Below are 23,352 nucleotides of genomic sequence, written 5' to 3'. Positions count from 1 at the left end.
GGGAGGCAGACACAGATGATGAGTTACACATCAATGCAACATGCAGTGTACAACAGAACAGCAATATGCACTAGGAATGTATACACAGTATTGACTAGACTACCCACACATGTAGTGGGAGTCCAATGTCACCATGTACTTCAATGTCACTTGGGCACACCCTTTGCAAGCCCATGGAAACGGGAAGCAGGAGGGTTGTGTGTGACTCAAACCCAGGCATCTGAACCAAATACATGACAAGCCTGCATGTGCCCAGCCACAAATCAGCGTATGCCCACAGGAACCACGGAAGCCAACAAATTGTCCCAAAAAATTTGGGAAAAATATAAAAATAAAAATAAAAAAAATAAAAAAAATAATAAAAAAAAAAAAATGGCCATTAATGGGCCCGGGGGGGTTGGGGAGGCCACCCAGGAGGTCCGAGGACAGGGTGCACACCAAAACCCACCTGTGTGGATCCTGGGAAAAAAAACACCTCCATGGGCTCATGGCCCACACGGCTACCCTATTGTGGGAGTATCACTGCTGTCGCTATTATCACCCTGTGCAGCTGCATCCGGAGGTGGTTGCACTATGGGAGGCAGCCCACGCAAGGCCCTACTCTGTTCCTCCATGGCTGCAAGCATGCGGGTGTGGTAGGTCTCGTTCTGGAGGATGAGGGTGCGGAGGTCCCCATGCAACAACTCACGGGATGCCCGGACCTCCGGCCTCGTTGATTGCATCTCAGCTGAGAGCGTACGGGTGAGACGCTCCAGCTGCTGTTCTGTCCTTTGGTGTGTTGAAGCCTCAAGCTCAACAAGAGTCGTCCTGAGTTGATGGAGCTCCTGCCTCAGGGCTTCCCTGTGGCCCTGGGACTCTATGGAGATGGCCTCCTGCAGAGTCGCCAGTGCCGCCCGCCTGTCCCTGTTGGACGCCAACATGTCCTCCCTGTGTGACTGGCAGATGGAGTCGGTTGCCTGCTCTAGTCGCTCCATCAGCCTTTCAGGGGGGACAATGGAAGTGGCCACCCTATCCATGGCCTGAGCCATCATCTCGGATGATGCTGCCTGTTGGGTAGCCATACCGTAAATGGATTGCTCCCATGCGGTATTGCCAGGTGGCGTACGGCCACGTCGGCGGGCACCACACCTGTCTGGGGCAAGGCGGACTGCGCCTTGCTGTGCCGGCACTGCCTGAGGCTGCAGGACTGCATTCCCCCTCTGATCTGCTGGCCCAGGAACAGGATCAGATGTCGCGGAGTGTGACCCTGCATCCGTAACCACCAAAGGCCTAGCTGCCAACACTGACATCCCCATTGAGGGTTCTGACCCTGGTGCAGGTGGGTGGGACAGAACAGAATCCCTCCCTGGAACACTCACCTGCGACGGCACGTAGGTCTCATCATCCGAATCAACAGCTGAGTACAGCTCGGGGAGGTGCAGCCAGAGACACCCCTTGAGAGCACGACCTGCAGCACTTGTGGGTTCTCACCCACCAGCACACCACGTCCCTCACTGGTGGTTGGTCGGCCCTCGGACCCCTCCTGGCTCTCCACAACCCCAGCAGTATCAGGTGCGTCTTCCCCTGCAAAGACATAATAACAAAGAAATGGAAACAGGCATTAGCACCATGGCACACAATGAGGGCTGAGAAGCAAGAGAACCAGTACTTGATTGACACATGTCCCACATGACTAAGACCCTCCCATGCATGCACCCTCACTGCGTATGAAGGGCAGGCAAATGGCACACACTGATGACACAAAGATGGAAGATGAACACATTTCCTGCATGCTGCCTGGCAGTGGCATCACACATTGGCCTGTGATTGCCAGGTGACACACACATGCCATCACACAGATGGCATGTACCATTGCTATTGAGGCAAGATGGAGAGGAGGGCAGCACTTATTCATTCAGTCCAGTTCCCGCATGTAATAGCTTTTCTAAATCAAACAGGTCTGATTTTCACCTGGAGCTGGCAGTCCTAAATGGTCCAATTGCACAGGGACATGTGTGAACATATGATATCCAGGTAACAAAGTCACTCCACTTTACCATAGCCATGCCAGACATGTGACTAGAGGACTGAGAAATGCCTAGTATAAGTGGTGGAATGCAAACAATCTGTCTGAATGAACAGAGAAAAATAAGCAACAATGTTGTGGCAAGGTGACACTTCAAGGGCAACTGGCGTGCTGTTGGGCTAGATGTCTACTGTTGGCAGAAGGGATACTGCAATGGCCAAATGCAGCTGCGCAGGATGTATTGCATGAAGCACATGGCTGACCCATACGACTCAGGCGCACACACTCTCACCTGGCACACAAACAGAAGCCCTCACACACACACCATGCACATGGATGACACACACATGCATGTGCACTCACCGGACAATGCCTCGTAATCAGGCAGATCTCCCACGCCTTGGATCTGTTCCTCCGTGACGTAGGTCCCAGCGACTGACTCATGTGGAGTGAGTTCCATGTCTACTACTGGAGACCCACCTCCAGTCACTAGAGTTGCGGCATGACTTGAGGCCAGCTTCTTCTTTGCCCTGTGCTTTAGGTCATTCCAGCGCTTATAGCAATCATTGGCTGTGCGCCTCACGATTCCAAGGGCACTTACGATGTCCGCAACGGTCTGCCAGTGTGCCTGGCGTTGTGCAGGTGTGGTCTTGGATCCTGCAACAATGACCATCTCGTTATCATGTCCGGACACATACTCGACAAGTGCATTCAGTTCGTCATCCGTGAAGCTGGGCTTCCTCGACGGGCCGGACTGTGTAGCCGTGTCTGGGGCATCAGCCTGTGCCGGACGAGCACTCTTCCTCTTCCGCTTGGAAGGTGGTGGTGATCCTGAGTGTCCTGCGCCGCTCTGGACACTAGGGGCAGGAGCCCTGGTGGGCTCTGTATCAGGTGTGTGGGATTGCACACTCAGCATGGGAGTTGGTGCAGGCATTGGCTCAAGTGTAATGGTGTCAGGGGGAATGTCAGCAGGATGGACTAGGACCGACACTGTCCTGGCTGGGTGTGTGAGAGCTGGGGTGGATGGAGCCGCAGCTGCCCCTGCAGCCTCTCCGCCCTGCCTACTTGGGGCAGCAGATGACCTTGCTGCCCCAGATCCACGTGGCATGATGGCATCAACGTGCACCAGCGCACGTGTCGTAGCCCTGCTGACCTGGAAGTCAGCCATGGAGTCAGCCAGGTCTGGTGCCACAATGGGCTGGTCCAACAAGGGCTGAGCATGGATGGTGTCAGCCACATCAGCCTCAACGGGAGGGGGGGAGGGTGGGATTATGGGTGCCCTTGACTGGTCCTCCACACATGGGGGGACAGGCTCACCCTGCAAGTTACGACCACGTCCCCTACCGGATCCACCACGGCCACCACTTGTGGCTCTTCCACCTTTGCCACCCTTACGGAATCCTCGCCTCCCAGCCATGGCACTGATATTAATGTGCGTATGGGAGTGGCTGTAGACTATTGTCCTGGGCAATTGGGGGTCAAAGGGGTTGGGTACCAGATGGTAATTGTACCCTAGTGCTCTAGCAAGGCTGAATGTAACCCCTGGGGAAAGATGACGGGTCACGCAACGCACAGGAGGCCCAAAAAAGGGAGATGACGTGCACGCAACCCCTCCTAGACCACGTGTGCAGAAAGAAAAACCTGCACTACGCTGTGGCACCCAGTAACACAAGAATGAACGTATGCGTGTCACACGCAGCCTAGAATGACCTCTGAAGGGGTAGGCTACACACGGGGCAAGCACAGATGTTAGATACGTGCGTGACTCACCGTCTGCCAGGTAAAAGAGCGTGAAAAATGAGCACGTTTGGTTGGCAACACCCCCGCCAAAAGAAGATATGTACGCTGTCTGAGGAGACAGGACAACAGTAGAAGGGAACACTGTTTGAGGGAACAGGCCCAGGTAAACCAGTACAAGAGAAAAAATAGAAAAAGCTGTTAGAGGTAACAGGGAGTACGAACTTGAAACGCCGTGAAGTAAATCGCGTGTGAAACGACAAGAAGTACAGAATTCACCCACTCGCTCTCCACGAAAAGCACGTACAAGGAATTGGTGTTCTACACGTACCTTATATGCAGGCCCACACGTACAGCGTCACTTACGCGGCGTGTACGTGCTAGGCCACTTCTGCGTGTAGGTCCATTTGCACCAATTACACGCTTTGTCACTTCTGCGTGTAGGTCCATTTGCACCAATTACACGCTTTGACACTTCTGCGTGTAGGTCCATTTGCACCAATTACACGCTTTGTCACTTCTGCGTGTAGGTCCATTTGCACCAATTACACGCTTTGTCACTTCTGCGTGTAGGTCCATTTGCACCAATTACACGCTTTGACACTTCTGCGTGTAGGTCCATTTGCACCAATTACACGCTTTGACACTTCTGCGTGTAGGTCCATTTGCACCAATTACACGCTTTGACACTTCTGCGTGTAGGGCTATTTCCACCAATAACACGCTTTGACACTCGGACGTGTCACGCAACTTTTTCCTAGGCGTGCACGTGACTTCATAGACGCGCATACGCTAGTGACGCGTTTACGCGCTAAGGGCCTTTCATCGATTTACACGCAGATGTGTGGGATTTTCACGTGCAAAATCACTCTGTATCAAGCTGTCCACGCGTTCACACATGAAAGACCACGCTCCTGCCCAGGAGGCCAAATTACTGCCCCCCAGAGCCCTGAGCACGCTCCCACCTGCCATCTGCTGCTGCCTGACTGCCTGCTGCCCACGTGCCCTGCCATTTGCTGCCTGCACATCAGCCAGGGGTGCTGTTGCTGTGACCACCCCTGCTGGAACCAAAGGCTCCCGACTGCTTTTCCGTCGCCCCACAGCCCAGCCCCAGGACCCAGTTGCCCACCCACTCCTGCCTCTGGGGTTGCCATGTCGGGCACTACAACATCTGGCACCAGTGGCAACCCCCGGCCAAGGAGGCAAAGGGGCACCAGCTTCAGTGCCAGGGAAGTTGGTGTCCTGGTGGAGCATGTCCTGGGGCAGTATGATGCCCTCTTCGGAAGGTTGCGCGCCGACAAAGAAGGACGGACTCGGATCTGGATGGACATCGTGACTGCCATCAATGCGGAGGGGGTGGCAGTCCACGACTACGAACGTGTCAGGAAGCGCTGGGAGGACTTCAGGTCCAGGACCCTCAACAAGGCCCGGCGCCTCATGATGGCAGCAGATGCTAAGGGGCGGGCGGGGCCACTTGTCGGAAGATCAGATGAGTGTCCTGGAACGCATATCCCCAGCGCTCCACATCCAGGTCCTTGAGAAGCAGACTCGTCTGGAGTCGAGCGGTAAGTGTACATGCATACTGATTGTAAGCTGTGCGTGTGGTGGTGTGCCAGGAGTGTGCAGGTTGAACATGTATTTTTATGTGCCCAAGTAGGGGGGTTGTACAGGGCTGTGAGGGTGACACATGCGAGGGGTCTCATGTGTGACACATGGATGGTGCTTGTGTGTGTGGGCTTGCATGGCACAGGATGTGGAGGAATGATTGTCAGGTGTGACATGGATGTCGATCGAGACACTGCGACAGTTGGCGGAGGTGTACACATGCATGCAGGTTTGGTGTTGTGTGTGCATGTGTAGTGTACTCCCTATGTTGCATGTGATGTGTGGATGACCTTTGGCTGCCCATGCTGTTGTATGTGAATGGATGGTGCTGGCTGTTGCATTATGGCTGTGGTATGGCTCATGTGTGCAAGTTGAAATGACATGTGTGTTGGGGATTGTGATGCCATGTGTGAGGTTTAGCAATGCCACTCATGTATAACTGTCATGTGTGTATGAGTCCATTTTACAGTGCCCTGATGCCTGTGTTTTCTTTCTCCCTGTCTGCAGCGTCAACTGATGAAGAGGGCGGAGAAGGTGCTGTGGAGCACAGCGACAGGGGTCGCACCACCAGCCGAAGACGCAAGGCCCGGATCCCCTCCCAAGTTGTGATCTCGTCGGGGAGTGAGGAGTCTGGTGCGGCGTCCCAGGCCGCAGCTGGCGAGGGGAGGTCCAAGAGGCGGAGGTCGGAGTTGGACTCCTCGGCAGCAGAAGGGGCAGCTGGGACCCCACAGGGCCCAACGGGGGAAGATGGCACGGAGTCATCCAGGTTGGTGGGGTGTTTGGTGGAGGGTGCCCCTGCACTGCTGGGGGGTGGGGATGGTGGGAGACATGGGTGGGGGCCTGGTGGTGGGTGCCCCTGGTGGCTGGGGGGTGGGGGTGGTGGGAGACATGGGTGGGGGCCTGGTGGAGGATGCCCCTGCACTGCTGGGGGGTGGGGGTGGTGGGAGACATGGGTGGGGGCCTGGTGGTGGGTGCCCCTGGTGGCTGGGGGGTGGGGGTGGTGGGAGACATGGGTGGGGGCCTGGTGGAGGATGCCCCTGCACTGCTGGGGGGTGGGGGTGGTGGGAGACATGGGTTGGACATGGGTGGGGGCCTGCTGGCAGGTGCCCCACAGTGCTGGGGGGTGGGGGTGGTAGGAGACATGGGTGGGGGCCTGGTGGTGGGTGCCCCTGGTGGCTGGGGGGTGGGGGTGCTGGGAGACATGGGTGGGGGCCTGGTGGAGGCTGCCCCTGCACTGCTGGTGGGTGGGGGTGGTGGGAGACATGGGTGGGGGCCTGGTGGAGGCTGCCCCTGGTGGCGGGGGGGTGGGGGTGGTGGGAGACATGGGTGGGGGCCTGGTGGAGGCTGCCCCTGCACTGCTGGTGGGTGGGGGTGGTGGGAGACATGGGTGGGGGCCTGGTGGAGGCTGCCCCTGGTGGCTGGGGGTGGGGGTGGTGGGAGACATGGGTGGGGGCCTGGTGGAGGGTGCCCCTGGTGGCTGGGGGGTGGGGGTGGTGGGAGACATGAGTTGGGCATGAGTGGGGGCCTGGTGGAGGCTGCCCCTGGTGGCTGGGGGTGGGGGTGGTGGGAGACATGGGTGGGGGCCTGGTGGAGGCTGCCCCTGCACTGCTGGTGGGTGGGGGTGGTGGGAGACATGGGTGGGGGCCTGGTGGAGGCTGCCCCTGGTGGCTGGGGGTGGGGGTGGTGGGAGACATGGGTGGGGGCCTGGTGGAGGGTGCCCCTGGTGGCTGGGGGGTGGGGGTGGTGGGAGACATGAGTTGGGCATGAGTGGGGGCCTGGTGGAGGGTGCCCCTGGTGGCTGGGGGGTGGGGGTGGTGGTAGACATGGGTTGGACATGGGTGGGGGCCTGCTGGCAGGTGCCCCACAGCGCTGGGGGGTGGGGGTGGTAGGAGACATGGGTGGGGGCCTGGTGGTGGGTGCCCCTGGTGGCTGGGGGGTGGGGGTGCTGGGAGACATGGGTGTGGGCCTGGTGGAGGCTGCCCCTGCACTGCTGGTGGGTGGGGGTGGTGGGAGACATGGGTGGGGGCCTGGTGGAGGGTGCCCCTGGTGGCTGGGGGGTGGGGGTGGTGGGAGACATGGGTGGGGGCCTGGTGGAGGCTGCCCCTGGTGGCTGGGGGTGGGGGTGGTGGGAGACATGGGTGGGGGCCTGGTGGAGGCTGCCCCTGCACTGCTGGTGGGTGGGGGTGGTGGGAGACATGGGTGGGGGCCTGGTGGAGGCTGCCCCTGGTGGCTGGGGGGTGGGGGTGGTGGGAGACATGGGTGGGGGCCTGGTGGAGGCTGCCCCTGCACTGCTGGTGGATGGGGGTGGTGGGAGACATGGGTGGGGGCCTGGTGGAGGCTGCCCCTGGTGGCTGGGGGGGTGGGGGTGGTGGGAGACATGAGTTGGGCATGAGTGGGGGCCTGGTGGAGGCTGCCCCTGGTGGCTGGGGGGTGGGGGTGGTGGGAGACATGAGTGGGGGCCTGGTGGAGGCTGCCCCTGCACTGCTGGGGGGTGGGGGTGGTGGGAGACATGGATTGGACATGGGTGGGGGCCTGCTGGCAGGTGCCCCACAGCGCTGGGGGGTGGGGGTGGTAGGAGACATGGGTGGGGGCCTGGTGGTGGGTGCCCCTGGTGGCTGGGGGGTGGGGGTGCTGGGAGACACGGGTGGGGGCCTGGTGGAGGATGCCCCTGGTGGCCGGGGGGGTGGGGGTGGTGGGAGACATGAGTCGGGCATGAGTGGGGGCCTGGTGGAGGGTGCCCCTGGTGGCTGGAGGGTGGGGGTGGTGGGAGACATGGGTGGGGGCCTGGTGGAGGCTGCCCCTGCACTGCTGGTGGGTGGGGGTGGTGGGAGACATGGGTGGGGGCCTGGTGGAGGCTGCCCCTGGTGGCTGGGGGGTGGGGGTGGTGGGAGACATGAGTTGGGCATGAGTGGGGGCCTGGTGGAGGCTGCCCCTGGTGGCTGGGGGGTGGGGGTGGTGGGAGACATGAGTGGGGGCCTGGTGGAGGCTGCCCCTGCACTGCTGGGGGGTGGGGGTGGTGGGAGACATGGGTTGGACATGGGTGGGGGCCTGCTGGCAGGTGCCCCACAGCGCTGGATGGGTGGGGGTGGTAGGAGACATGGGTGGGGGCCTGGTGGTGGGTGCCCCTGGTGGCTGGGGGGTGGGGGTGGTGGGAGACATGGGTGGGGGCCTGGTGGAGGATGTCCCTGGTGGCTGGTGGGTGGGGGTGGTGGGAGACATGGGTGGGGGCCTGGTGGTGGGTGCCCGTGGTGGCTGGGGGGTGGGGGTGGTGGGAGACATGGGTGGGGGCCTGGTGGAGGCTGCCCCTGGTGGCTGGGGGGTGGGGGTGGTGGGAGACATGGGTGGGGGCCTGGTGGAGGCTGCCCCTGCACTGCTGGTGGGTGGGGGTGGTGGGAGACATGGGTGGGGGCCTGGTGGAGGCTGCCCCTGGTGGCTGGGGGGTGGGGGTGGTGGGAGACATGAGTTGGGCATGAGTGGGGGCCTGGTGGAGGCTGCCCCTGGTGGCTGGGGGGTGGGGGTGGTGGGAGACATGAGTGGGGGCCTGGTGGAGGCTGCCCCTGCACTGCTGGGGGGTGGGGGTGGTGGGAGACATGGGTGGGGGCCTGGTGGTGGGTGCCCCTGGTGGCTGGGGGGTGGGGGTGGTGGGAGACATGGGTGGGGGCCTGGTGGAGGCTGCCCCTGGTGGCTGGGGGGTGGGGGTGGTGGGATACATGGGTGGGGGCCTGGTGGAGGCTGCCCCTGCACTGCTGGTGGGTGGGGGTGGTGGAAGACATGGGTGGGGGCCTGGTGGAGGCTGCCCCTGGTGGCTGGGGGGTGGGGGTGGTGGGAGACATGGGTGGGGGCCTGGTGGAGGCTGCCCCTGCACTGCTGGTGGGTGGGGGTGGTGGGAGACATGGGTGGGGGCCTGGTGGAGGCTGCCCCTGGTGGCTGGGGGTTGGGGGTGGTGGGAGACATGAGTTGGGCATGAGTGGGGGCCTGGTGGAGGCTGCCCCTGGTGGCTGGGGGGTGGGGGTGGTGGGAGACATGAGTGGGGGCCTGGTGGAGGCTGCCCCTGCACTGCTGGGGGGTGGGGGTGGTGGGAGACATGGGTTGGACATGGGTGGGGGCCTGCTGGCAGGTGCCCCACAGCGCTGGGGGGTGGGGGTGGTAGGAGACATGGGTGGGGGCCTGGTGGTGGGTGACCCTGGTGGCTGGTGGGTGGGGGTGGTGGGAGACATGAGTTGGGCATGAGTGGGGGCCTGGTGGAGGGTGCCCCTGGTGGCTGGGGGGTGGGGGTGGTGGTAGACATGGGTTGGACATGGGTGGGGGCCTGCTGGCAGGTGCCCCACAGCGCTGGGGGGTGGGGGTGGTAGGAGACATGGGTGGGGGCCTGGTGGTGGGTGCCCCTGGTGGCTGGTGGGTGGGGGTGGTGGGAGACATGAGTTGGGCATGAGTGGGGGCCTGGTGGAGGGTGCCCCTGGTGGCTGGGGGGTGGGGGTGGTGGGAGACATGGGTTGGACATAGGTGGGGGCCTGCTGGCAGGTGCCCCACAGCGCTGGGGGGTGGGGGTGGTAGGAGACATGGGTGGGGGCCTGGTGGTGGGTGCCCCTGGTGGCTGGTGGGTGGGGGTGGTGGGAGACATGAGTTGGGCATGAGTGGGGGCCTGGTGGAGGCTGCCCCTGGTGGCTGGGGGGTGGGGGTGGTGGGAGACATGAGTGGGGGCCTAGTGGAGGCTGCCCCTGCACTGCTGGGGGTGGGGGTGGTGGGAGACATGGATTGGACATGGGTGGGGGCCTGCTGGCAGGTGCCCCACAGCGCTGGGGGGTGGGGGTGGTAGGAGACATGGGTGGGGGCCTGGTGGTGGGTGCCCCTGGTGGCTGGGGGGTGGGGGTGCTGGGAGACACGGGTGGGGGCCTGGTGGAGGATGCCCCTGGTGGCTGGGGGGGTGGGGGTGGTGGGAGACATGAGTCGGGCATGAGTGGGGGCCTGGTGGAGGGTGCCCCTGGTGGCTGGAGGGTGGGGGTGGTGGGAGACATGGGTGGGGGCCTGGTGGAGGCTGCCCCTGCACTGCTGGTGGGTGGGGGTGGTGGGAGACATGGGTGGGGGCCTGGTGGAGGCTGCCCCTGGTGGCTGGGGGGTGGGGGTGGGGGGAGACATGAGTTGGGCATGAGTGGGGGCCTGGTGGAGGCTGCCCCTGGTGGCTGGGGGGTGGGGTGGTGGGAGACATGAGTGGGGGGCTGGTGGAGGCTGCCCCTGCACTGCTGGGGGGTGGGGGTGGTGGGAGACATGGGTTGGACATGGGTGGGGGCCTGCTGGCAGGTGCCCCACAGCGCTGGGGGGTGGGGGTGGTAGGAGACATGGGTGGGGGCCTGGTGGTGGGTGCCCCTGGTGGCTGGGGGGTGGGGGTGGTGGGAGACATGGGTGGGGGCCTGGTGGAGGATGTCCCTGGGGGCTGGTGGGTGGGGGTGGTGGGAGACATGGGTGGGGGCCTGGTGGTGGGTGCCCGTGGTGGCTGGGGGGTGGGGGTGGTGGGAGACATGGGTGGGGGCCTGGTGGAGGCTGCCCCTGGTGGCTGGGGGGTGGGGGTGGTGGGAGACATGGGTGGGGGCCTGGTGGAGGCTGCCCCTGCACTGCTGGTGGGTGGGGGTGGTGGGAGACATGGGTGGGGGCCTGGTGGAGGCTGCCCCTGGTGGCTGGGGGGTGGGGGTGGTGGGAGACATGAGTTGGGCATGAGTGGGGGCCTGGTGGAGGCTGCCCCTGGTGGCTGGGGGGTGGGGGTGGTGGGAGACATGAGTGGGGGCCTGGTGGAGGCTGCCCCTGCACTGCTGGGGGGTGGGGGTGGTGGGAGACATGGGTGGGGGCCTGGTGGTGGGTGCCCCTGGTGGCTGGGGGGTGGGGGTGGTGGGAGACATGGGTGGGGGCCTGGTGGAGGCTGCCCCTGGTGGCTGGGGGGTGGGGGTGGTGGGAGACATGGGTGGGGGCCTGGTGGAGGCTGCCCCTGCACTGCTGGTGGGTGGGGGTGGTGGGAGACATGGGTGGGGGCCTGGTGGAGGCTGCCCCTGGTGGCTGGGGGGTGGGGGTGGTGGGAGACATGGGTGGGGGCCTGGTGGAGGCTGCCCCTGCACTGCTGGTGGGTGGGGGTGGTGGGAGACATGGGTGGGGGCCTGGTGGAGGCTGCCCCTGGTGGCTGGGGGGTGGGGGTGGTGGGAGACATGAGTTGGGCATGAGTGGGGGCCTGGTGGAGGCTGCCCCTGGTGGCTGGGGGGTGGGGGTGGTGGGAGACATGAGTGGGGGCCTGGTGGAGGCTGCCCCTGCACTGCTGGGGGGTGGGGGTGGTGGGAGACATGGGTTGGACATGGGTGGGGGCCTGCTGGCAGGTGCCCCACAGCGCTGGGGGGTGGGGGTGGTAGGAGACATGGGTGGGGGCCTGGTGGTGGGTGCCCCTGGTGGCTGGTGGGTGGGGGTGGTGGGAGACATGAGTTGGGCATGAGTGGGGGCCTGGTGGAGGGTGCCCCTGGTGGCTGGGGGGTGGGGGTAGTGGTAGACATGGGTTGGACATGGGTGGGGGCCTGCTGGCAGGTGCCCCACAGCGCTGGGGGGTGGGGGTGGTAGGAGACATGGGTGGGGGCCTGGTGGTGGGTGCCCCTGGTGGCTGGTGGGTGGGGGTGGTGGGAGACATGAGTTGGGCATGAGTGGGGGCCTGGTGGAGGGTGCCCCTGGTGGCTGGGGGGTGGGGGTGGTGGGAGACATGGGTTGGACATAGGTGGGGGCCTGCTGGCAGGTGCCCCACAGCGCTGGGGGGTGGGGGTGGTAGGAGACATGGGTGGGGGCCTGGTGGTGGGTGCCCCTGGTGGCTGGGGGGTGGGGGTGCAGAGGGACATGAGCAGGTGTGCAGGGTAGTCCCCTGTTTTGTGGGCTGCCTGCAGGGGCCGTGGAGGGTGTACAGGGAACACATGTGAGGACCCACCCAGCCTAATCGCGTGTGATAATTCCCACGCACCCCTGTAATACACGTACCCAGCAAAATGGCGTGTGATAATTCCCACGCACCCCTGTAATTCACGTACCCTGCCAAATCGCGTGTGAAAATTCCCGCGTACCCCTGTATTACACGTGCCCTGGCTAATCGCATGTAAGACTTCACGCGTACCCCTGTAATACACGTTCCCTGGACAATCGCGTGTTGAACTTCCCGCGTACCCCTGTAATACACGTACCCTGGCTAATCGCATGTAAAACTTCCCGCGTACTCCTGATATGAAGGTTGCCCGCTTTGCGTTCCTTGTTTGGCAGCCCTGTAAACTGGTCCAGGGTTAGCACAGCCCTTTGCGATGATTTAGCGATGTTGATGGCTTTTCCTTGCGCGAGGGCGTTCTTGGGGGCGTTACTGGCGCTGCTGCAGGCTCGCTGCGATACTCTGCGCCACGGCTGGTTTGGGAGCATGAAATCCATGAATACGTTGTGCGCGGAAATCGGTTTTAGCGCACGTGCCTGGCGCACACAATCGCACGCAGACACTCTGCGCCAGCCGCTTGCGACACTTTTCTGCGAAATTCTATGAATTACCCTGAAAATCTCTCGCCTCTTTCTTCCTTATCTCGTACAGACTTACAAGCATCTTCCTTCTTTTTTCTCTCTTTTGGACTCTCATCACTACTGTAAACGGGGGGTTCATATGTTCGGTTACTATACTCTGCCGCTGCTTTCAAAAACCCCTATCTCATCTGTATCTGTGCTTTTAATTTTGGGCAAAGTAAGAGGAGCTGAAGGGGTTCAATATTTTCCCCTTTATGCTGATTAAGCATCCACTCCTCTGGTGGCGGGTCCTCTTGGTACATTTTCCAAAGTTCTAAAACTGCAATCTTTTCTCTAACTTCTTTCCTGTGTACGCAGTGTGCACACATGTGGTCATATGCTGTAATACTGCTTTTGAAAAAGATCGCCCTTTTGGCCATGGCATGAACATTTTATCAGCTGTGCCTTTTACCCATTCTGCACTGTACTGTTTGAGCTTGGGCGCAAGTCGTGGTAATGTTTTGCAAAGGTGCATGAGACGGGTGTCCTCCATAATGACAAGTCACCATTGACTATCGATACTTACCAGATCGCCAGATCATTAATAAACTATCTCAAGGCTAATCGGCCACCATTGTTGTATCTCAAAACAACAATTATGAGCAAGCACCATCAACCATTGCTCAATTCTCTTTTGTTTCAACAACCTATCTGTCTCCTGGTTGGTGCCAATCGTTTATTGCACCTTAACTGCAAACAATGTTGCTTCCAACCTTCACAACTTCATATCTCTCAAAACTTCACACAACAAATACTCAAAGTAATGACACAATACACATTAATAACCCCCTGTGATCACCTTCCCTTTTTTTTATAGCCATTTTATTACCCTATACAGGGTTTAAGACATCACACTTCACAATCCTGACTGTGCATATTCTCTCTCTTAATATTCCGATTGGAATTTGAGATGTCTTCTTCTATCTCCCTTGAAATAGGATTACTTAGGCATTCCTTTATCTCCCCAAAATTTCCCGTTACTCAAAAATATCACAATCTCGCCCCTTTACATTGCCATTTCCCCTAGTCTACTTACATCTGATTATCAACTCGAGGCCTTTGGCATCGGTCCTTCTCCAATATGACCTCTTCGCCTTCCGTCTGCGGAACGCAGGTGGAAAACAAGAAGGGATTTCTTCAAAGGGGGACCTGCCCACCGTCTAGATTCTTCTTTCAAGTTTATTTTTATCGGCTGCTCTCCACAGGAAACTCCACGATCTTCCAGCTAATGGTGAAGGATCCCCGATCGTCCGGAACTCTGGAGCCAAACTCGTTTGGATCTGAAACCATCTCCATTGCACTTATGGCCCTTTGGAACGTGCATATGGTAATGGATCTGATTACACCAGAATAATTCTGAGTCCAAATAACCAGACAAACTCAAGAAGATGGCAATTACTGTTTTATTAACAAGTATCTAAAACAGGGAGGTTATAACGAACATCAACAGACGTACACCCAGTCTCTCAATGATCTCCACAAAAAATACAATTCTTATACTCAATAATGCATCAGAGTGATGTCATACTATGTGGCAATAGTGAAAAATCTATCAAGGGTCAGGATTGATTAAGGGAAACATCTAGATATATACTTATATAGGAGCTAGGATTGTTACTGGATGTCCGATATTAGTGGACAACTTATGCCTACTTCTTAAAACAAGTCATTTCAGAATCATTAGACACACAGTTTCTCATTGGTTTTACACGCTATAAGGTCCTTCGTTATACAGACTAATACAATTGGTTGGCACGCCTGTGCCATGTCTGGAACATTCGGATCATTCAGCAGCACGTAAACCCAGACCCAGGTGGAGGGAGATAGGACATAAATCTACCTACCCACTCAATTAGCCTAGCATCTCTCATTACCCATGCCTTCTGCCATGAAATTGTCTTTGTACTTGGCCTTGCAGAGTATTCTCAACTTTGGGAATGCACTCGCTATCATGTTTGGAACTTGAAATTCAAACTCTATTTCCATCCTTTGCTCACATGACAGGGGACCATGATTTGGTCCATTTTGCAGCATTTAAATATTGTAAATGAATGAAAATTTGGCATCCTTGGGGTTCTTTATTGCATGTTAACATGAGAAGATTCACCCTTCACACACTCGTTCTTCTTCAGAGTAGATAGCTAACCTTGATTTCTAGCATCTTGACTTCAGGTCAGGCAGCCTTGCAACACAGCTCCATGAGCCTATTATTCTGCTGCAACACAGTTTTTCCATTCATGCCTGATGGTTTCTGGCTTACTTAATTCATGATACCAATGTCCAGTTTCTGTACAATGGCGGATTTACCTGATTTCTATTCGCTACTCATAGTTAGCCTCTTTGATGTAACTTGCGTTTCAGCATCTGTACATTTATTGAACTTCTATTTTCTAGGGCACTTTTTTAACGTGTAATCTTCTTTTCCACATTGATAGTTCACTCGATTCTTTACTTCTTACATTGTCTTCAGTCAGTATCCCGGGACGTCATGTACACTTTCTTACGTTGCCATTAGTTAATTTGCTAAGCTCTTTCTCGTATTCCTTCAGGGAGTTTTTCCTGAAGGTTGTCATCACTTCGGGGGTACATTCGATAGGGTTGTCTCAATGGGTATCTTCGTCCAAATACTCGCTGGTGTATTGGTACGATAGCTTGCGTCAGACAAGGCACGGTCTCATGTCTCTAATACAAGGGAGGTAGGGGGCCATATCTCCTGCAGATGTATACAGCTGCTCCTCTACAGGGTTTTTTCCCTGTTATTTTGTATCACCACTTTGACATATTCTCTAATCAGGGTCTATGACACCAGCCAATACGTCTAAACCATATCACCAGGCAAAACCTGACTTAGATGCCAGTCTAATGTAAGTACCAGGGGGAGGAATAAGGACCAGATCAGCAGGTATCGAAGGTTGGTTCCCAGGTTGAAGCAATTCCTCCCTACTTTTGTATAATCAAATCCCATAGAATGTTCAGTAGCAATAGTAGGATTGGAAGCTCTCTTACTATGTTTCTCAAACTTAAGGGTCCCCCGGTTAGTGTCAACTGAATCTGATCCCACTCTGACACCATATGTGAGGGGTTAGAAATGAGAGGCAGACACAAAGTGGTAGGGTTTTCAACATCAGATGTCTTTATTGAAATAAAAAGGATTGGATAAAGGCCTATCTGTCCCTATCCTAAGGAGAGTTTCTCTACCTAGGAAACTAAAACTAAAGATCTGCCTGTGTCTCGTTGCCAAGAATATATATACTGTCCTTGTATCAAAGACATTAATCTGACCCTCACTCTACAGATGGCCTAAAAGTATAAGGAAAGTGTTGCTGATGTATGTTTGGTAAAAAGTGTTCAAAAACAAATACATCACTTCAACAAATTCATCCTTGTATCCAGAGGGAGGATTCCCTTCCCCTGAATGTCTCTGGTAGGATGGCAAAAGGTGTCTCTTGAAGATAATGATTCCTTGAAGACAGCAACAAATGTCTCTTTTAAATAATCTCTTCTTGAGGATGGAAAACATGTCTCTTTCAAACAATCACTTCTCGAGAATGGCAACATTTATTTTTCAAACTATAATTTCTTATGGATACCCTTGTGGAATACTCCCCTGCCTGGAGGCCTTTCTGTCTTTCAAATGGATTACCTGGTATACTCCTCTGCCAGTAATCCCTTTCTGGGGTCTGCAGATTCCCTGGTATACTCTCCTGCTATGTATCATCCCCCGAATGCTCACTGCCTTGGGTACTTCTTTCACCAGGGTTTCCCTTTACTGTGTCTCAATTTATTTCAGTATAGCACAGTTGTATTCCTACACTGTCTATACTCTCTTGGCTTGAGATTCTACTTGTGCCAACTTTCCCCACATTGACATCTCATATACAGAGACTTGTTCAAGTTCACCCTTTTAACTTTTTCATTGGTGTTCATTGGCATTTAGTGATACTTTCTCCAACTTTCCCCACATTCATATTTTATGTATGGAGAACTTGTTGAATTTTTTACTTTTAATTAATCCATTGATAGTTATTGACTTGTGACAATACTTGCTCCAATCTTCCCCATATTGACATCTCATACACGAGGATTTGTGCAAATGATGTCCTTATTTTCTACTTGGTTGGTAGTCAAATAAAGTTTTTAATTGTTCCCATTCCTGTCGGTATGCCCTGGGGTTTCCAACAGTTCCGGCCCAACTCACCAGTGTCTGGCAGTTCCTCTGACCTTTGGTGCATTGTTGCGGTGAGGTTTTCACCTTGGGATGGTGTTCTCCGCTCTGCAGACCCTGGGCCTCATTCCGAGGTTGGTGCTAGTCATGGCGCTATTAGCGTGTCTGCCCTCGTTCAAAGGGGACTTACCGGTCTAGTCCGACCTTTGCAGGACCGGATGTCCCCATTGAAAATGTCAATCCCCATTCCCATTTCAGCCCCCATAGGGCTCAATGGGAATGGGGAGGGTGCTATTAGCTCTGAAGTCCCTTTGCGGATCCCTTCCATAACGCCTGGTAAAAGCAGGCGTTAAGGACAGGGCCGCAAAGGGACCTCGTAGTAGGGCGCAAAGGGTTTACCGGCACCAATGTCCTTAACAGTGCCCGGTATCCCTTTGCACCCTACTCGGAATGAGGCCCCCTGTCTCAGCTCCTCCTGTCTCTGAGTGCATCCGCCTGCTGCTTTTGGTAATGCCCGCATTGCTGGCAGCTATGATGTTGTTGCTGTTGGCTCGTTAACACACTATCACGGTCTAAGGAGAAACAATTCTGCTGAACATATTATATATGTGTTATCAATACATCATATACACAAAACAGACTGTCCCTAGCAGAAGGACACCCTTTCCCTGTATCTCGGCAGGCTAGCCCTAGCTTCGGGTGTAGCACCGCCTATCTAAAAGGGATAGAATGGAGAAACCTTTCCCTATTCCTACAGTCACAATTAAAAATTCAGGTCGAAGTTAGTGATAACACAATATGTGGGCATTCTAAATTAGATAATGTCCAATTCTAGGATTTTCAAGAGCTCTCTGTGCACTGTAATGTGTTATTCTTTATTGGCCAATACAGTGCCAGCTACTAGGTATCTGTATAAACTTGTACTGGTATAGCAAACACACATATGAGGCTCCTTATCTATAAGGGCCTACAAAACATGTAAGGTTCCACAAAGAAAGATCTGTAATAGACCTGATATATGAATCAGGTCCAGCTGAATTAGTGATGTCTATGCCAGGTTACTCTATACACAGGTCATCAATGGCATGAGACCAGCTCATGCTATAAAAAGGTCGACTGGTTTCATAACCATAGCAATTCAGGTCATCTTCATCAGGACACGGAAGTGGTTCATGGCAGAGGGGTCTTGACTCCCTTATGGGTTGCTAATTTATCCCATTGATGTGTTTCTTAATCCACTGTAGTGTGGCAAGCACTCATGAACTGCCCGTGGTATTTATGCGGGCGTATGTTGCCTTGTGATTCGGCTTGGAAGTGTGGCTCGGCACACTTTCTTGTCGGTGCTCTGATCTGTGCTTATGTGTTTGGGGGGCCTGCCTTTGTCACACGAGAGCGGCTATGTTGGCTCAGCAGTCCTCTCCAGGCGCCTGCAGGATTTTCTGTGGCCTTACGCCATGCTGATAAGCACTGCCTGCATTCAGCAGCTTGAAAACACCTGTTGTCATCAGCATGGTCCGATCCCGTTCCTCTGCCTTCTCCCGTGACTCTGCTTCCTTCCGTTCAGCTTCCCTACGTGTTACAGATGCCGGCAGCATTTTTAAATGTCCCGTGTAGTGGGATTTCACTATAACCACTAGTCTGCATGTTGAGCTCTGTGGTTCTGTTTATCCATATTGACTAATTTCTACTAATTTTTCCTCTTCCTCGTTTCATTATTTGAGGCTTTAAGGGAGTTGGCATCCATGGGTTTTATAGGACTTCTATGGTGATTCTGTTTGGAATTTTTATTTAAAACAAAACCATTAGCGACAGGAAGTATTATCTGTGTGTTGTGTACATATGAGGTGTGAAGGTTATCCTGCCTAGAATGTCTAGTAATAAGAGGTTTTAGAGTTTTACAACTGGTGGAATTTGTATAATGACTGCATGCCATCAGGAATTTAGGAATTATAGGGTCTTCACATGGAAGGGAAGAATACTGTTTCCCTCCCAATGGGTTTACCACATCTCCCCAACAGCCATCACCTCCCATGTAATCTTCCCTCATAATCTGACCTCTAGGGTCAGGATCAGGTAGCGGCTGCCGTCCCCTGGCCATATGGGAGCAGATCCCAGGCTGGGGATCAGTGATGACTCCACAGGAGTCATCACATAGGGGAATTCGTTTTCACACCCGCAAGCAGTGGTGTCGCACTAGCATTTTCCAGCAGGAAGCGGGTCATCATACTGTGGTAAGGTTCTCACAGGTCACTGCCATTGAAGCTGGACTAGAATGGGTGGAACAAGAGGCTCTGGTGGGGTTATGGGATGGGGTGGCACAGCCTTTATGTTTCCAGATTTGCAGACTACATGAAAACATAGGGTTAACTTAGGTGTCCCCCATGCATTAGGGATAAAAAAGGATTCACCTCCCCACTCTGTAAACAAGGCAAATAGTAAAGGGTGCGCAAGGCGGGCACCCCCCCGAAGTGGGATGGGAATGGAATATCCCTATAGAGAAAAGACCTAGGCATGTATGCCTTCGGTGTGGGCCGCACACCCTAAATTCTCACTTGGGATTGGTCAATTTCGTTCTATTTCCTAATACATTCAAAGACACACTTAGGTGATTTTAGTCTTTTTTTAAAAAAAAATTTAAACTTCACCAATAAAGCTATTGCTAAATGCTGAGGCAAAATAAGAAACCCGTATGGCTAATGCATTTTGGAGTCTTTCCTTCTTCAGTGTGCAGTACAGTAACACCCTGGCTCTGAAGAAGGAAAGAATAGCTTTATTGGTGAAGTTTAACCAATGAAGCTTACAACTTTTTTGAATTTAATGAAGCCCTAATTTTGAAAATTAAAAAAGACAATTTTTTCGAAAAATCACCTAAGTGTGTCTTTGAACTTATTGAACTTATTAAGAAATAGAAAGAAATTGACTAATCCCAAGTGGGAATTTGGGGTGTGCGGCCCACACCGAAGGCATACATGCCTAGGTCTTTTCTCTCCATGTTCACTTTCTGTGCCCTACACGGTGGCACAAGATAGTGGGCTGCACCCTACTAATTAATATACAATCCACAGGATTAAGAATTACTAGAACAAAAAGAAAATACCAGTAAAGAAGCTGTGCACTCTTGCCTCTCTCTTTTTACCAATGGAATATCCCTGTGTCATTGTAGTAGTGAGGCAGAAGGACCATGGAACAGGAGTGTGCCAAATGTATGGGTAAAGGGGGCATGGGAAAAGAGGAGACAGACCTTAGTGGAGTGTGAAGGACCTAGAGTGAGCAGGCTTTGGCAGACACCACAAGTGGCCGGTAGAGAGAGGGTACGTTTAGTGTGCCATGGAAGCTGGTCCCAAATAGGCTAGTGACATGGTATGGTGGCCTACAAAAAAGTGGCTCAAAGCCAATGCAGGATTGATGCTTACCTGTACCATATGGCATGGGTATTGTTCCAAATCTATTCCTTTCACATCTAGTTCTTCCTTTTGATAAAATCAGATGTTGAATTTGCCACTTAAATTATCTCTTTGCAGATACTTTGGAGTATTACCAAGGAATTGATGCTCCAATGACCAGAGTTACGCACAAGAGTCTGTTGAAATTGCCTCCACTGGATAGGCTGGAGTAGATGGTGCTTTTGAGATTTTTCCAAATATAATATTAAAGGATTGTGCAAAAACACTTCAAATGCGCTTTAATTATACTGCACTTTTCTTTATTAAAGACAATCGCCCACTGGTTGTCAAATGTCTATATACATTCTATCTTCCTGTTTTGTTACTTCAGTCTTGCCAGAGGTGGTACTTTTAACTACTTCTTCATCCTCAACAATTTTCCCTGCAGTTATCATCAAGTGTTCTCCTTCGGCCTTTTACAGCCATTTCATTGTGGGATGCACAGGTGACAGGATCTGGGAGTCCCGTAATGGATGCCCTTTCTTGAGATAATTGAGTAGGAGCTTTCGTCTTATTATGGAATTTAATTTCCCTTGTACATCAATGAAGATGACACACAGCCCCCCACCCCTTTTGCATCGGAAAGTATTTCACAATGAACAATAATTAGCAAACACCCTACTCAATGATTGCTCAGTCAATTCTAAAACCTTCTTGAATTTGTGAAAAGGTTCAGTGTTTCCTCTTCCTATCGTGATCCTATTAGCAGTATTTTCTTGTTCAGTATTGTTAGAGAGTTGAGTAAAAACAATCCTTCCAGCCCAGACATTTGAGAATTCGATACTACTGTATTATTGTTCTCTATTGGCGTTCAATGCGTAGGTTTGATCTAGTGGATTCTGTTGTAGGCTGTGGAGCTGGGAGTCCTGGGCTCCTATCCCATATACCCGACTGCACCAAATTGTGTGTTCCTTTCCAAATGCCTTTTTCTCCCTTAATTTCAGTTGCCTCAACTACAGACATCATAATTCATTATTTAGCCAGCACTGTATAAAAAGTGGAGAATAAGCTCCCTCTTACATGGGGGCAATAAAGACGCCCTCTCATTGCACGAATCTTCTTTTGCAATTTAACTTAAATCCATTAATTCCAAGCGCTGACCTGCTCCTCACCCATTGGGTAAACTGCTTATGGAGACATTTCATGACCAGTTCAGTCTCAAAATAAACATTCTTACAGTCTTTTTCTTTAGGAAGACCGAATCAAATCAACATCGTTCTTTCTTAAACAAACTATAATGTTCTCAGAGGAAGACACGTAAAAATCAGAGAAACAAACAAAACAACTCGAAAAAAATATATGCTGTTTCTAACTTTTTAATTTGATGAAGAAAAGGCTTCATTATGAATACACCTATGACATGATGGGATATTTTAGAGTGAACTGTTACGTTGTTTTATTATAAGTTTTTTCTTTGCTGAGCCAAGATGTCTAATATTAGCGGTGCAGCATTTTCTCTGGCTTTAGACACTGTTATGTTATGTTAAGAAGTATATATTTTTTTTTAACTCTTTATTTCATTTTCAATTAATCAACAACACAATAAAAAGTATACATGTATTGGGCTACTACATCTTCTATTCAATGAGGAAATATCATCCATGTCATCACCTTACAACTATAAACAAAGATGTATACAAATAAATCAACATTCTAACTACATCCCAGTCCTAACATATAGTACAGTGACAAAAGACTATGCACAGACTGACAGTCAAAACACAAGACAAACAAACATCCTCATGACTAACTCCCTCCCCCACCTCCATCACATAAATAATTCACCACCTGCACTCTATCTAACATTAACCATAAAGTTCATTGAAAGGCCCCCACAATTCCATATAACTTTCCTCTCCATGTTGTCTATAAAACCTTGTTTTCCCAAAGTTTGAGAGTATTTGCATATCCAATAACCAGCCTTCCACCCACGTTTTTCTTCTTGTTTTCCATACATTCAGTATTTGTAAATGGCAGCGTTTGACATTTCCATCTCTTCTTAGCGCTGCCGGTGGTCACAGAGGCAAGGGGTTGGCGGGTTGCCCTCAGGAGAGGTTTCCCAGAAGACGGAAGAGATGCGCTACATTCCCGACATTTTGGCCCAGACTAGTATGATGTGAGCGTGTCATTGGCTCAGGACTGGTGAGGCTCTAAGGCAGGGGAGTTGCTAGGTCTGGAAGAGATCTGGGGCTACGCTAATGTCGGGGCTGTCAGGACTTGGGGCTAGCTAGCCTTTTGGTTGTAGCTCCTGAGCTTCTATCCGGGGCTACAACCAAAAGACCGGGAGTTATAGCCCCCTCAGCCCCCACCTAGCAACGTCTCTGCTCTAAGGTCTTAAATGAAGATGGGCTTTGACGTGTGAGTCGGTTTGGGAGCGATGCCCTAGACAAGGCTCACCCGAAGTTCTTGAGTCCCGATAGAAGCTTTATAGAGATGGCTATTGTGGTGTGAGAGGCAGGGTGCCTTTCGGCCACGAGTCACCATCAGACCGCTACACAGAGAGAGACACTCTTGAAAACCAGTTGATGCAACCTGCCAGACCATGGACGATTCAAAACATGCATGATGAAAAGAGAAGTGTGTGGGGGGGTCTTTAAACTCTGGTGAGCAGGTTGTGACAGGCATGGCGGAGGTCCAAGTTGCAGGGATATGTGAACTCTGTTCTATTGCGTGATGATTGGGAGCGTCAGGAAGAAGGAGGGGCTGTTGGTCGTCTGACACAAATCTGTTAGCAGTCAGGATGGCGAGCAGCACACCCCTGACTTGGGGAAGAAGGCAAATGCAGATGGGCAAAAGAAGAGTCGGACTGGGCCATGAAATTGGCTCGGGGACCAATAAAAAAG

The sequence above is a fragment of the Ambystoma mexicanum genome, chromosome 9 (genome assembly GCF_040938575.1).
Source record: "Ambystoma mexicanum isolate Mex_15411 chromosome 9, UKY_AmexF1_1, whole genome shotgun sequence".
NCBI lineage: Eukaryota > Metazoa > Chordata > Amphibia > Caudata > Ambystomatidae > Ambystoma > Ambystoma mexicanum.
The sequence above is the reverse complement of the archived record's forward strand: the minus strand, read 5'-3'. Positions refer to the sequence as shown.